This window comes from Cupressus sempervirens, chromosome 4 (assembly GCF_028749045.1).
Source record: "Cupressus sempervirens isolate cs-2001-9-10 chromosome 4, ASM2874904v1, whole genome shotgun sequence".
Taxonomy (NCBI): Eukaryota; Viridiplantae; Streptophyta; class Pinopsida; order Cupressales; family Cupressaceae; genus Cupressus; species Cupressus sempervirens.
This window is the reverse complement of record NC_143121.1, coordinates 714,876,777-714,893,746: the sequence shown is the minus strand read 5'-3', so window position 1 is coordinate 714,893,746 and position 16,970 is coordinate 714,876,777. Positions and strand designations below refer to the sequence as shown.

The 16,970-nt window shown below is 33.6% G+C and overlaps 1 protein-coding gene across 5 annotated transcripts in view; it reads right to left on the bottom strand.

Annotated features, from left to right (window-relative positions):
• Positions 1–16,970, bottom strand: part of DDL (SMAD/FHA domain-containing protein) — a 96,340-nt gene that overhangs the window by 24,710 nt on the left and 54,660 nt on the right. The gene's annotated exons all lie outside the window — the stretch shown is intronic.

Below are 16,970 nucleotides of genomic sequence, written 5' to 3'. Positions count from 1 at the left end.
AATTAAACTGAAATTATACTACAAGGCTTTAGTACACAAGTGTTTCCATTTATTTTCGTTGTATCCTTAGGCGTAATTCAATAGAATAAGTTGCAAATTTACAGGTGAACTGATTAATCTGATGATAAATTAACAGTGACTCAGAAGTAAAGGAAAATACATAAAATTGATGGTCGGCATGGTGGAGATGCGTATTTCCAAATATACATTTCACACTCTTGATATGGGTTGGAAGCCAAATAATATTTTCCTTGGTTTGCATTTACTTCAGCTTATGATTTCTTGTTATTTACTAATGTACCAGAGGAGCAATTCAAATAACCTAAGATGTCCATATACACAGCTCACATGAGTATACATTTTGGTGTCATAAAAAATCATTCCACAAAGATTCCTATATTACTCCCTCCCTCCCTATCCACCTTGTTTGTGCCTCAAATTTCATCTCAATATTAACCAAGGAAATCATCCACAATAAATATTTTGGTGTCATAAAAAAACATTCCACCCTGTCTATCTTGATTATGTCTCAAATATTTCCTCTCAACATCTAACTAAGGAAATAAATGTTTTGGTGTTATGTAATGTCCCCACTAATAGGGTTAGTTAGGAACAAGTAATACCTGCAAAATAAATGTTAGAATTACAATAATAATAAAACTAACTATATTATTCTACCCTCTAAGTTAACCCCAATCTTAACGACGTCTCCAGATCGGGCTTCTTAGCTCATAGCTACCTCGTCGTCATCCTGAGAGCGCACCCTTTAAGATTCTTCTTGGACGGGCATCCCCTATCCAAGGCCAACGACATATGCATATGTTTGACAACATCAGAATATTCTGGCACATCGATTATCAGCCAAGGCGAAAAATGGAGATCTTAAATATCTCACATGCTTCATGCTTCGATATCAACACTCGGCCATGGTGGACAATGGAGATCTTAAATATCTCACATGCCCCATGCTTCGAGTCTCATTAATATCCATCGTGCTAACCCCATAGGTAACACAGTATTATCCACAAGTATGATTTATTAATATAAATAAATTCATAAATATTATAAAACAAATATAATCCATGAACATACCTTTGTTACCTCCTTCTTTTCTTGGTCCATGTGGCTCTATCTTTACTTGGCCCTTCAATGAATTATTCCCTCTAGAATTATCTCAACTCTATATTTACTTTGTAAAATTCTTCCTTTTTGAATTATAAGGGAAAGGACAAAATATAATTTTTTGTTTCTTATTTTCCAAGAGTTACAACCTTTCATAATACAAATCATTTGAAAAGTCACAACACTTCATAGTTATAATCGTTTCAAAATGTCACAACACTTCATGAATAAAATCCTCTGGAAAAGTCTCGATACTTTATAATCATAATATTTTTGAAGACTCACAAATGTTCATAATTATAACTCTTTCAAAAGCTTCCCATCCTTTCAATATCATTTGATACATTTTCAGAAAGTCACTTCCTTATTTTCTTCATATTACTTTCCTCTTCCATTTTTCCTTTTTGAAATCTTCTCCTCTTCTCTTCCTTTTTTTAATTTTTTTAATTTTTTTTTAATTATTTAAAATATCATACTAAATATTATTTCATCAATAATATAGATTAAATAATTATTATTTCCTAGAATTATATTTTAGTGTAAGCTTTAAAATAACTTTATTATCATTGTTGATTTAATAATATTGTATTATCTAATTATTATTAAAGTTCTATCTTAAAATGGGGATATGACATGTTATAACAAATGTTCCCTCCCTTCACTCCTCTCTCAGCATGATGATTCAAATGTCTAGAGCTGCATCAACTGAAGAAAAGGTGCATATGATAGATTCGGCTAGGGATGAAAAGATCCAATAGTTGCTGATGGAAAAGAAGAATCCTCTTAATCACTCTTGTATGTCAAAGGTGTCCAGTCATTTGAAGTACTGCAAAAAATCAAAAAGATACAACATGAAGGAAGAAGTGTAAGGAGGATACGCTATGAGAATTTTCCTCAAATTCAACACATGCCTCAATGAACAACTCCCAAGTATCCAGATTGAAATATCAATATCCTGATAAGTAGGAGATATTTTACACAGCAAACCAAATTGTGGTATTACTATCAAGAACATCATGAAGCAGGGTCCAATGAGTTTGACTCAAGACAGTACACAATTGAATCGTGAAAGCAATATCACAATCAATACCCTTCCAAACCAACTAAAAGTCTCACGAATATGTAAATCCAACTATGAGTTTCCAAAACCTTGACTCTCTCTACAGGAATATGTGCCCATGCAGCGAAGCTACAAACTCTAATGTACTTAATCATGAGTTTCCTACCACTCCAAGCTTCAGGAGGAGTTATCCCTTTCAACAATTTGTGAGGATCGTGATTCTCATTTAGTTAGCATGCTTAATGTATTTGGCACTGATGTTGTGGAGCGACATTGAATGTAGCATACAATTAACCGTTTCGTTCAATAATTTCTTCTTTCTATCAACAATTTTGTTTTGTTGTGGACAACATAGAACTGCATTGAAGATCAATAACCTCTCAAATACAACACCAATCAAAGTGGAAATTCATATATTTGCCTCAATTGTATTTCTAGATTGTTTACAAGAAACTTGAAGTCCTAAAAGTGATTAAACACCTCATTTTATTGCAAAGAAGCAGATCCAGGTGAATTTGAGAAAAATCATCAATGAACTTATTAAGACTTACTAAAAGATAAGGATTACAAAAGACATCAAATTATTATGAGTCAAAACTAGAACTTTTTGTAGATCACCAAAACTTTCTTTTATCAAAGATATAACCATGATGCCAAATCTAAAACTTTTTGTAGATTGCCAAAATCTTTTTTTTATCAAATATATAACCATGATGCTTACCATGACACAACCCTAGCAAAGCCCATAAAGAAAGTGCATTTTGAGAAACCCTATAACCCTATCCTTCTAACTCAGCTATTGAAAGTAGAAATAGTCAAATTGGTCAAACCTGCTCTCCAGTTTTACACATTGTCCTATTGACTAATAAGTGTAAAGGAAGGGGGAATCTACCGAATAGCAAATGGAGCATCTGCCTTAAGTTCTTGAATCACTATTGGATCTAGAGTAAGCTCAACTCTCCTTCTTGTGCTACTGCATAATTTCATAAACTAAAAAAATTTGGCGGATGAGAACATGATTAAACATTCCTTGAACCATCTCAACTATTCATGTTCCATAAACATATATTGCAAAATTATCACCCATGAGAATTTGGGACATACTACACAACTACAATGATGAGAACTCATCTCAGGAAGAAGCCATGTGATCCAAAGCACAAGACTTATAACCAAAGGTGTATAAGTTGCATCTACAACAGGTACCTCCCCTTTCCCTTTAACTAATTTGAACGATGAGGAACAAAAACATTTCAAAAGAGAATCAAGAAGACTAATGTTGTTTTTATGAAGAGTCTTAGTCAACCAATTGATTTGAATCTTCATGTATTTGGGTTCATCACACCCTACCTTCCTACAAACACACATTTTTGGCCTCCTCTTTCTTCTCTGAGTTTGCTTTTGAACAAGACAAGGTTTTGAATCTACCTCTGTAGAAAAAGAGAGTGGTGATTTGTAAAGTTTCTAGTGGTCATTTTTAGTTAGTTTAGTTTTGTTAGCTAGTTTCTATTTTTGTATTTAGTTAACAACTGTTTCATTTAGAAACATCATCTTGTACTTTTCTATTTAAGGAGACTTTGTATTTATTTGTTTAATGCCAAACTATCAAGTTTTATAAAATCGTATATGAGCGATTTGGGTCTAACTCCCTTGCAAGTGGTCAAGGGTCATGTGGGTTGCATCTTCTTGAATGTGCTTCGTGTGAGTTGCATGTTACTTGCATGTGCTGTTTTACGAACTTAAGTGTTTTCTCATTTCATTGCATGATGAAGTTTGGCCATTTTCTAGGTTATTTTACCACGCGAAGTCTCAAGTTTTGTCGTGTGAAGGTTTTTATGATAGGTTGTTTTGTTTGCCACAATTGTGGCTTATTCCTTTCTTTTTTTTGCAGTGGGAGGGTTTTGCATGATTTTGTACTGAAAATCCTGATCTCTTGAGCTTTCTAGTTTGTCCTTAAAAATTTAGAAGGTGGGTTTAAAAAACTTTTTCCCTTTGAAAAATTATGTTGGGTTTAGATTTTAGTACTCAAATTATACTGTGGATTTATGATTTTTTCCTTGAAAACTTTTAGAAGGGTTTCATAATTCTTCTCCATAGAATAAAATTGTGGGTTTTGTGCAATTTATTTGGACTCAAAAATTGTTTGTAAAAGGATTTCATCATTTTCCCTCAAAAATGAAGCTATTTATTCTGATTTGTGTCTTGGATTTTGTATTTTGTTTTCAATTATTTTAATCCTAAAAAATCGTGTCTGGTTTTGATCAAATTTTCTCCTAAAAAACCTTTTTTCCATTTTTTCCATTTTTTCCTCAAATATTGTCTTTGTATTTTCTGTTTTTTCCCAAAAAAATTAGAAGGTTTTGGTTTTTTTCCCCACAAAAACCATTGTTTTATTGCAGTCTATCTAGGTCCATGTCTGAGGTTGTTGGGGCAAAACACTGCAAACATTTTTTGTGATTTTAGACAAGATCATGTTTGGAGGGTTCGCTAACTTTTCCACAAAAACATTGTTTCAGGTTTCAGATTTCAGCAGTTACCCAACATTAGGTTGGATGGATTCCAATACTCTTGGTCATTTCCAGCAGTTCCACAGATTCATGGAGAGTCTCAGCAGCAAGCTCATGTCACAGGGTGTTCTAATGAGAAGGGGGCAACCTTCTAGACATCCATGGTCTAAAGACTTACAAAATATCTTTTGTAGGGTGGTTAGTACAATGACCATTATGGGAGGGTATCAAAATAATGATGTAAAGTTTATAATGGTTATCTTTAGTGAGTTTAGCTTTATTAGATAGTTTCTATTTTTGTATTCAGTTACCAATTTTCTTGTACTTTCCTATTTAAGGAGACTTTGTATCCATTGTTCAATATCAAACTATCAAGGTTTATAACAATTTGTTCTTCATTTTAAGAGGCAAATAAAGTATTCTTTCTCCATGTTATCAAGATTATTATGATCCTTGGTGGATTGGTTTGCAACTACTGCATGCAATTTTAAGACTTTGATGTGCCCATTTGGATCAGTTGAGCCTTCTTCCTAAAGTGACTATCGATAAATGCATCAAACGGAAGGGATAGGGATAGTGAATTTTTTATCCCAATGCATTCTTAGTAAAGTAAAAGTTGAAACAAATACAAAATAGTCAAAACCAAGTTTAGATCAATGTTACAATCTTTAAGTTGCATTCTACGTGATTTTAATTGTATTATGTAATTTTAAATATCGTCGAAGTTGATTACACTTTTACTTGGGTGTGCCAAGAAAATCATCATGTAAAAGATCAAGGAATATAACTAGACAACAAATTCAAATGCTTCATTACCTTCAACTACTTAATCATTTTTATTCTACAATGGTTCTTGTTCAATTCTTTGAATTATCTTGAACAATTACTTAGCATATGTATACTAACAAACTCAATTTACTCTAACAGTAATCAATAGAAGAAATTCTCTAATTGCTTGAGGACAAGCAATTTGAGGAAGGATGGTTTGTCATGTCCCCATTTTAAGACAGAATTTTAATAATAATTAGATAATACAATATTATTAAATAAATAATGAGAATAAAATCATATATAGAAATATTAAAATAAGAAATCATAATAAAATGTTATTATTATTATTATCATCTAAATAATAACATATATACTAAGATACCAGTGTGTGCATGTTTTACCCAGACGGTGGTGTGGATGCGTGAGCATGCGCAGAGGTGTTTGGATGCACAAGGGAGGTGGGCAGGAAGCGTGGTGTCTGCTTGCGAGTTCTCGCGAGATGCTTGGGAAAGCATCCACGTGAATCCATGGAGCATCTACGATTTTTAGGTGCCAAGTCACTTACGTGACAATATAACATGTGTTTTTTTTGTTTTTTTTTAATTATATTTTGTCTCTTTTTTGCCCCAAAACCCTAAAAAGACCCTACTATAGGTCATTCATTGCTCATTCCTCTAATTTTGTTTGCAATTGGGCTCTCTTCTTATTTAGTCTCCATTTTGGCATTTTGAAAGCAAGGTCATTATTCTTGAAGAGGATCATTCGTAGGGTGTCTAATAGCTTCTACAAAGGGCTACTAAGCATCTAAGGTAAGCATTTGATCCATTTCATTAGCTTTTTTAGTGAAATTTTTTTTTTTAGATGTTCATGAATTTTTCAAGTTTTGGAAGAATTTTTCCAAGTTTTTTGCATTTTTTTTCTAAGAAATGAAGTTTAGTCATCTTTTTTTAGTATTTATGTATCGTATATTTGCCCTTCTATGTTTCATGTTCATAGTTTACTGAAATATTTCTAATTCAGTATTTTTTTTCTTAGATTCATAGTTTCTATTGTGCAAGAATGGCCACTACTTGTAGTCAAAGTTCAGCACCAAGGCAAGTTGAACGAAGTGATAACTTCAATATTGATGTGGCATCTCCATTATGGAGACACACCATAAGAATATCACAGGTTTCAAGAGGTCGGTCATACATATGGAAATGCAATGTATGTCATAATAGTAAACCATTCAACAATTCATATTCTCGGGTCAGAGCTCATTTTATGGGCCCTACTGTAAAGGAATAGCATTATGCAAGGGAAGCAAAGATGGAATAAGGATGAGCGATGCACAATTAGCCGTATTTATAAAAGAGCAAAAAGCTACTGATCATTTAGTGAGAAAACCATAAACAAGTTGTAAAGTTTCTGCAAAAATTCTGTCCTAAAATTCAGACTTCTATAATATCCTTTAGTTGTTGAAGATAATCTTCTTACTATTCTGAAGATAAGAGGAGTTATCAACTTTAACTCTGATCTGAATTGTTTTATATATCTGCAACAAATTGTATAGGCATTATTGCTTGAGGGAGCAGACTTGTCTTTGTTGTCTATCCTCAAACTACAACAATACCTACCTTTTATACCATGACCAAAGGGCATATCCCTCAAAGGGACATGACCCTCTCTAGGTCGGCTCATACCACACTTCCAGAAATCAGCAACCAATGGAGATGAATTAAATGTTAACTAACAAATCTGTTAAGTTAGAGTTAAACATTAACATATATCAAGAATCGCCGCCCATCATTTCATGAAGTATAAGGTATATAATGCCTTAACCGGTATTCAAAGGGAGAAGATTATGGCGCGCTCTATACTCTCTCAAACCGGTATGATATCGCAATTATAAACTTAACACTCCCTCTTAACTTGATAATCATACTGAGAGATGGCATATCTAGCATCATCAATTACGATGAATAAGAATTGATTGATACTCTATATCTATCTAAATCTTCTTGAGCAAATGGCATCATGGAACACATGATATTGAGTCATATAACCATCTTGTGATATGACTTATCACTTATACTAGTGATGTCAGTATTGCATGTAATGCAATACACAGGATAAAATCTAAAGAATGATTGAATTCTTCATTTATCCAAGTTGTGACTCATAGGAACTAGTAATCCTATATCACAACTTTAAGTCTGAAGAATAAATTCTTCCTTAATCCAAGTTGTGATTAATAGGCATAGAAATGTTTATTTTACAAATGATCTTGAACTCACCTAGATCTAACAGTAGTTCTATATTGTTCAATACATTATCTGAGGGATTGTCATCTCTCATAATGTCTTTTATACAAGTATTCATTATCTTAGAGATCGTCACCTCTTAAATAATGTATACAAATGATGGAGCCCATAACAGTCAATAGCCTAACAAATAAAATTATTTTATTAATAATTTAAAGAATACAAATGGATTACAATTAAGAATACAAATGAATTACAATTCAACCATACCAAGTCTTTTCCTGAAGTGATCTATCTTCACTCTAGATAGAGGTTTGGTGAGAATGTTTGTTGTTCGATCTACAGTGCAAATGTATTCTAATTTTACAGTATTCCTGTCTACCATATCTCTTACATAATGGTAAGGAATTTCGATATGCTTAGACCTATCATGAAAAACTGGATTCACTGAAAGCTTGATGGAACTCTAATTATCACAATGAATAATCGTAGGATTCATGGCTTGCCCAAATAATCCCACAAGTAACTTCCTTAGCAAAACTGCTTCTCGAGAGGCCATCGCTGCTGCAATGTATTCAGCTTCTGTGGAGCTTTGACCTACCGAAGACTATTTTTTGCATATCCAAGATATCATTGTTGATCCTAAATAGAAACAGCATCCTAAAGTACTTTTTCTACCTTTAACACTTCCACCCCAATCTGAGTCAGTGAATGCATGTAAATCTAAGTCAACTTTCTCATATTTGAGCCCAAGATTAACAGTGCCTTGTAAGTATCTCATAATGTGTTTGACTGCAACTAGGTGAATCTCCTTTGGCTCACACATAAACTGACTTAAGGCATTAACAGCATAGCAAATATCAGGTCTTGTATTTACCAAGTACATAAGCAGCCCAATCATCTGTCTGTAGAGAGTAGAATCTATGGAAGGTGATTCTGTTGCTGCTTCTTTAAGTTTATGTAGACTAGTCTCCATAGGAAAAGATGTAAACTTGCAATTCCACATTCCAAATCTCTTCAAAATATTTGATGTGTACTTCCCTTGATTAAGTATAATGCTGTCAGAATTTTGTCATAATTCCAATCCTAGGAAGTAATGAAGGAGTCCCAAGTCTTTCATCTCAAATTCTCTAATTAGATCTTTCTTGCATTGATCTATGAGATGATCATCACCTGTTATTCGTAAATCATCAATATACAGTATCAAATTTACCATATCATCTTTATCTCTTTTATGATATAAATTTGAATCGGCTTCATTTTTGGAGAATCCTAAGCCGGTAAGATATTTATCAATTCTTTCATACCAAGCCCTTGGAGCCTGCTTAAGCCCATAGAGAGCTTTCTTGAGCCTGGAAACAAAAATGTTAGGATCATGAGTTTCAAATCCTTCAGGTTGCTCCAAATATACTTCTTCTGTAATCTTTCCATTTTAGAATGTTGTTTTTACATCCATTTGATGTACTTTCCATCCCTTTGATGCTGCAATGGCTAGGACTGCTCTTACAGAGGTGTATCTAGCAACAAGAGCAAAAGTTTCTTCATAATCAATCCCTTCTTTCTGAGAGAATCCTATGGCTACAAATCTGGCTTTATATTCAATTCTACCATCAGTAGCATGTTTTATTTTAAATATCCACTTGGATGAAACAACAGATTTTCCTTTAGGTCTTGGAACAATTTCCCAAACATCATTCTTCATAATAGATTGGTATTCTTCTATCATAGCTTCTTTCCAAGCTGTATGTTTAATAGCATCTGAAGGATTGGTTGGTTCTGTTTTGAACAAATCATTCATGTTTGTTGTATAGCTAGAAAATCTTTTGCGTCTTTTCCTTTCTCTGACTATTCCAAAAGGTGCATCAAAGTCTCTTGTGTTTCCTCGACTATTTTAATGGCCCAAAGTGGTCTTTTCTTTGAATTTTGAGTTTCTTCAAGATTTAGGTTTTGAATTTCATCTTCAATTTCTTCCATGTTCTCCCTCTGAGACTCAGACTCAATATTTCTTTCAGAACTAGGTAAAGGAGAGGATTCTTCAGAACTTAGGTCTCTTTTGAATGTTAGATCTTCTTCAAAAATTACATCCCTACTAAGTTCAATATTTTTCTGTCCAGGTATGAAAATCCTATATGCTTTAGATGTTTCACTGTACCCTACAAAAATACCTTTCCTCCCAAAGGGTTCTAACTTAGTTCTCTTTTCTTTTGTAACATGGATATATACAGGGCACCCAAAAATCCTACGATGACTTATATTGGATTTAACCTTAGTAAAAAATTCTTCAAGAGTTTCATCTCTAAGGTAGGAGTGAGGGCCTCTGCTTTGAATATAGACAACAGTACAAGAGGCTTCTGCCCAAAGAAAATATTCTAGATTCTGATCAAATATCATAGCTCTAACAGCTACTATAATTGTTCTATACTTTCTTTCTACTACCCCATTTTGTTCTGGATTATAAGGAACGGTATACTCCCTATTAATTCATGTTTCTTTAAAAAATCTTTTAAACAAATCTAAGGTGTATTCCCCTCCATTAGCAGTTCTAAGAGTCTTAATTTTATGTCCTGATAAGTTTCCAGTTAATGTTTTAAATTATTTAAATCTCTTTAGGATTTCTTCTGATTCTTCGCATTTTAAGAAGTAAATCCAAGTTTTCCTAGAGAAGTCATCTATGAACAAAATATAGTACCAGAATCCTCCAAGAGAAGGAACAGACATAGGTCCCCATAAATTTGAATGGATTAATTCCAAAACATTGTTGGTTTTTCTAGTGCTATCATGAAATGGACTTTTGGTGTTCTTACCCAAAGCGCACCCTTTCTATATGCTTGAGTGGTCTTTATTTAGTTTAGGTAAACCTATAACCATCTTCTCCACAGTTGATAAGGTTTTGAAATTTAGATGTCCTAACCTTCTATGCCATATTTCATTTAAGTCTGTAGCTTCATGAATTAAGGCTTGAATAGGTCGACTAGGCTCTGAATTTAATTCATGCAAATACCCTTTTCTCTAACCAATCAATTTTGCTTTCTTAATTGAGGAGTTCTTTGCCCAAGTTATTACTTTACCGTCCATGAATGCAACATTATGTCCATCATCTTCAAGTGTTGTAACTGAGATTAGATTTCTTTTTATTCCTGGTACATAGAGTACTCCTTTGAGAAGAAGAGAATTTCCTAATTTTAGTTTCAAGGTGCAATTTCCAATTCCTTTAACAAAATGTGTTGAATTATCACCAATGGTGACTTTGCCATTAACTTTTTCTAATATGGAGTCTATTGCTTCTTTGTATCCTGTAATATGTCTAGATGATTCACTATCAATCACCATGCTTTATTTGAGACTTCATTTGATAGTGACAAATGGATACACAATTTTCAAGATCATAGTTATCTTCTTCTCTAGTCACATTTGTAAAGTTCACTTGTTGTTTGGAATTCTCAAGGCAATTAGATCTGTAGTGTCCAAACTTGTCACATTTGAAGCACTTCATTTTGGATAGATCTTTCTTAGATTTGTCATTCTTTTGGTTTCCCTTTTCCTTCTTGAAACGTTTCTTCTTTCCCTTATAGGAGTTTGTATTAAGCACATGAAGTTCTTCATCTTCTGTTTTCAATTTCCCTCCTTTCTTTAGTTTTATGGATTCTTCCTGAAAACAATCTCCCTTAAGTCTGTTAAAGTCAAGAAGTTTATCTCTGGCACTTACTCCTTGTGCGGAAGTTTCCCATGAATCTGGTAATCCATCTCTAGCCATCGGTGTTAGTTTTGTGTCACTAATGATGGTTCCAATACTTGAAAGTTCATCTCTTAGGCCAGCAACCCTTAGGAAATAAGAATTCATTGATTCTCCTTTTTTTATTTGAATGTGATTTAGTTGCCTTTTTAGTGCGAGAACTCTAGTTGCATTGTTAACCTCATATGCATTTAGTAGTGCATTCATCATAGAAAATGTTGTTTAATGGTTTGTTAGCATGGGTACGATATCATTTTTCACTCCATCCAATATGATATGAATAGCTTTCCTATTTCCTTTAATCCAGATGGATTTATGAGGTTCAACTGTAGGTTGTCTGGATGCTGATTCAACAAATTGTTTTACATCATTTTCTTCAATAATCATCATGATTCTGAATTTCCAAGCAACAAAGTGTTCTTTCCCATCAAACCTATCCTCGGGTCTTATTGTGTATGCCATTGAAGATAGGAGAATGATGTTAGATATATATAAGGTCTGATTACTTAATTTGCAGAGCCTAGTTTCAACTACCAGAGCTCTGATACCATGTAAAGTTTCTGCAAAAATTCTGTCCCAAAATATCCTTTAGTTGTTGAAGATAATCTTCTTACTGTTCTGAAGATAAGAGGAGTTATCACCTTTAACTCCAATCTAAATTGTTTTATATATCTGCAATTAATCGTATAGGTATTATTGCTTGAGGTAGCAAACTTGTCTTTGTTGTGTGTCCTCAAACTATAACAATACCTACCTTTTGTGCCATGACAAAAGGGCATGTCCCTCAAAGGGACATGACCCTCTCTAGGTCGGCTCATACCACACTTCCAAAAATCGGTGACCAATGGAAATAAATTAAATGTTAACTAACAAATCTGTTAAGTTAGTGTTAAACATTCACATATATCAAGAATCGCCGCCCATCATTTCATGAAGTATAAGGTATATAATGCCTTAACGGGTATTCAACGAGAGAAGATTATGGTGTCGTCTGCACTCTCTCAGACTAGGATGATATCGCAGTTATAAACTTAACACAAGTTTGTACAAACATTCATCCACAAAGAGAAAAGTGAATGTGCCCACCGATAATGTTGCATCCTCCAAACATCCATTCTTGGAAGTGGGAGAGGAAGATGAAGAAGTAGAAGTTATTACCCGCAAAAGACGTCCATTGGATAAAGCATTCAATATGGAGGGAAGAGAGATTGCTGATGAAGCAATTGCACGTTGCCTTTATACTAATAGTCTTCCTTTCAATTTGGTAAGATCGCCATATTGGAAGGAAATGGTTGCCATCCTTAGAGTGCCAGCTGATTACATTAGCCTTGAGTTTAAAAAGATGTGTCCTACTCTTTTACAAAAAGAAAAGATTTCTCTAGACAAAGCTCTTCAACCAATTAGGACATCTTGGAAAACTTTTGGCATAGCTATTGTGTCTGATGAATGGAAAGACACAAGAAACCGACCATTGATGAATGTGATTGCAATGTCCCCCAAAGGGGCAATATTTTTGAGGGCTATTGATTGTGAAGGACAACTTAAGGATTCACAATTCCTTGCTAGAATTCTCATTGAGGCAATAGAGATGGTGGGCAGTGAGAATGTGGTCCAGGTGGTTACAAATAATGCCAAGAATTGTAGGGGTACAAATGCTTTGGTTTTGTCTTGATACGACCATATTTTTTGGACACCATGCATCGTACACCCTCTCAACCTTGTTATGCAACAAATTGGCACCCAAATAGATTGGGTGAAGCAAATATACCAAGAGGGAGAGGAGACACAAATGTTTGTGACAAACCACCACATGTCACAAGCTATATTCAGATCATTCTCCAAGTTGGAGTTGTTGAAGGTAAATTTAAAATTGTAATTACTTAGTTTCATTTATTTATTTATTTTGAATAAGTTTTATATTCATGTTCAATTATCAAATTATTTCTTGTTTATAACTCCATTTTATCTTTGATGTCATATTTGTCAACTTGCTTAGGTTGTTGAGACTAGATTTGCATCTCATACTGTTGTTATGAAACGACTCCTCAAGGTGCGATCAGCATTGAGCCAAATGGTTATTTGTAACCAATGGGTTGTATGGAAGGCTTTAAATTTAGAGAGAGCCTTGAAGGTCAGCGGTATGATCTTGGATGAGCATTGATGGGCTCGTGTGCAATTTGTATTGGATTTCACTGAGCCTGTCATGACTATGCTACGCTTGGCCGATACAGATGCACCTTGCTTGAGGGATGTGTACGATGGCATAGACACCATGATAGAAAAGGTAAAGCTTTCCATACAAGCAAATGACACTAACCCCACAGAGTGTGAAGCCTTGTGCAAAAAGGTGGAGGAAATCATTCATCGTCATTGAGTGAAGACTATCCCATTACACCTCCTTGCATATGCCTTATCTCGAAGGTACTATAGCCAGGAAATACTTGCTATGTCGAATAGAATTGCACCATATGCGGATGAAGAAGTTGCTACTGGGTGCTACACTACATTTGCAAGACTCTTCCCAAATGATGAAATGCACAAAAAGGTGATGCTACAATTTGGCTTATTTGCTTCAGGATCAAAACTTACTCCATATGCAATAAAGGACCAAAATGACATGGGAGCCATCACATGGTGTACATGTATGGTCAACCATTCAAGAATCTACAACCTCTTGCAATCAAGATCTTCTCACAAGTAAGTTTTCATTTATTTATTTAGGAATTATATTCTACACATTAGTGTTTAACATTCTTTAATTTGCTTTTTGTTTGTATGTTTAATTCTATGAACACTATCCAGGTCACAAGTTGTTCTTCTACTGAACGGAATTGGAGTACATGCTCCTATATCCATTCAATGAAGCACAATCGGTTGGGCTCAAAGAAAGCTAAGGACTTGGTTTATATACATACCAACTTGCGTCTTTTGACACATAAGAAGGATGGATACAAGGAAGGGTCAACCAAGCTTTGAGAAGTAGCCCCTGAATGTGCAAACTTGGATGCAACACTTAGGATCTTATTGTGATGACAGAGGATGATGTTGATAACATCATACCACATGCATCTAGCACAATTGGAACCATGTTTGGTTCAAATGAACTTGCAAGTGTTGCAGCAGAAGAAGATGATGAGAATGTGGATTTTTTTGAGAATCTTTGTGATTCTGATTGACTGAATTTGATTTGTGAATCTTGAGCCTTGACTTTTGATTGATCAACATTGAACCATGAACTATGTTTTAATTTTGTAATTCGAATTGCATTGGAATCTTGAACTTGAGTAATTTACTAATTAGACATTACTGTTATTTCAATTTGAATATGCTAATTGCTATGGAATGGTTTATTTGTGTATATTTCTTGCATTTCTTTGCATACATAAATTATAGTATATATACATACATACATATATATATATATATATATATATATATATATATATATATATATATATATATATGGGCGCACCCAAATGCATCCCAAATCCACACATTAGCACCTCACACCTACATCAACATCAGAACCAACATCTGTAACTTAGCATATATTTAATGTATTATCATTAAAATAATATTTCAATTAATTAAATAATAAAATATCGAACAAATAAGTAAAGTTAACTACAAGAGAGAATATTTGAAAAGCATGTTACCTTTCTAAGAGGATTTAATAATAAATGATAATGAACATAAAATAAATAAGTAAATAAAAACTAAAAATAGAATGATATAAATTAACTAAATCTAATGAAAAGTCAAGAGATGTGACTCCTTTGAATTAAAATATAAAAGGGAGGAGGATTCATTTGAAAGAAAGGAGGAAGAAGAGGAGGAGATAGGAGTTAAAGAGGATTAATGGAAGAGGAAACAAATGAGAAGAAAATAAGGAAGGGGCTTTTTTCAAAAGGTTTAAATGATGAAAGGATGCGACTCTTCAAAAGGGTTGTAATTATGAATGGTTGCGACTCTTCAAAAAAGTTCTAACTATTAAGTGTTGTGACTTTTAAAAAAGGATTATGATTAAGAAGAGATGTAATTTTTCAAAAGGACATAAACGAAAAATAAAACAAGATTTATAAATTACCATTGGATAAGAAATCAACAACGAGAACTTATGAATATGATTGGAATCTTTCCATATTAGAAAAAGATATAATGGTATCAATTAATATCAATGAAATGTGATCTCGATCAAGGGAAAAGTAGGGGATTTGATAGAAAAATCTTGTAGACCTGAAGAAATACCTTTCAAGGAAGATGGATAACTAATCGAGGGTTGCTTTACTGGACAGGGGGTCCTCCTAGAGGGTTAGGAATCTTGCTTTGAAGGGATCCTTAAGGATTATGTAGAAACAAGTTAATATCTAAACATTACTTATTATAATTAATACTTGTTAGTTTTTACTAACAAATATTTATAGGTTAATCTCATTGAGAAATGACTAAGGGGGATATTACATAGCTGTATGGTATCAATATTCAAATTATAGTTGATCCATTACCCAAAACATAAGCAAGCACGACAAGATTCAACAATCAGAACAATACACAGTCAACAAGAGAACACATTTTCATACACAATGAAATGACCCCACCAAGCAATGATGATACAACATGCTTAATCCAATGACAAAGGCTAAACAATATGCTTATGATTGCATGTAATTGTGTACAATCAAAAAAATGGATTGGGAACTAACTAAAATATGATAAAATAATCAGATTTTACGCAAAATTATATGGACTCAAAAACATTGAACTCAAATCCAAGTTTGATTTGAAAGTTATGCCCAATCAAAGTTATTGTAACCAAATGGGGTTGTGCTAACATGGTGCCTAGGTAGCATTGACGATGATGTTACACCAAGAGATGCTAATTATCCCTAATAATGCTAGTTGTGCTAGTCAAATTGCTTAGTTGGCACTTAAGTGGCAATACGTACATGTCTCATGCTAAACTAATGGTCAACACTAGTGCTTATAGAGAACTTTTTAACACTCCAATAACTACTAAAAAATTATCTAAAAACTATCAGATTTTCTTTAAAACCAAGATCATATGTAAACCAAAGCAATACATTCACTTTGATGGTTGGCTTGCATACGCTAGGAGGGAAAAAATATCTAGGGCTTTGAAAAGTGCTTTGATTTTGGCAATTTGCTAGATGATCTTTTGGTTAGTGGGCACTCCAAAAATGTTACCTAGAGAAAGAACAAAGGCAACGTGTTATATTCAAACCCTAGTTTATTGAACTCTAGATGTCCAATTCAAAAAAAGAAGTCATATCCTAACAATTTTAGACCTTTTAGACACAATAGTGACCTTAGAATAGTTAAAAGACCCTTGAGCCATCATCTACTCCAAATCCATATGAGCCACCTAAGGGCTACGGGCACAATTTACAGCCTATAATATTCTAATTTGTACCAAACATATTTGTAACATTAAACATCCCCAACTCACTAGCAATAAACCACAAAAGGAAACAGTCTAAACATTAGAGTTCTATTGATTTTTATAAGCCCCCAAA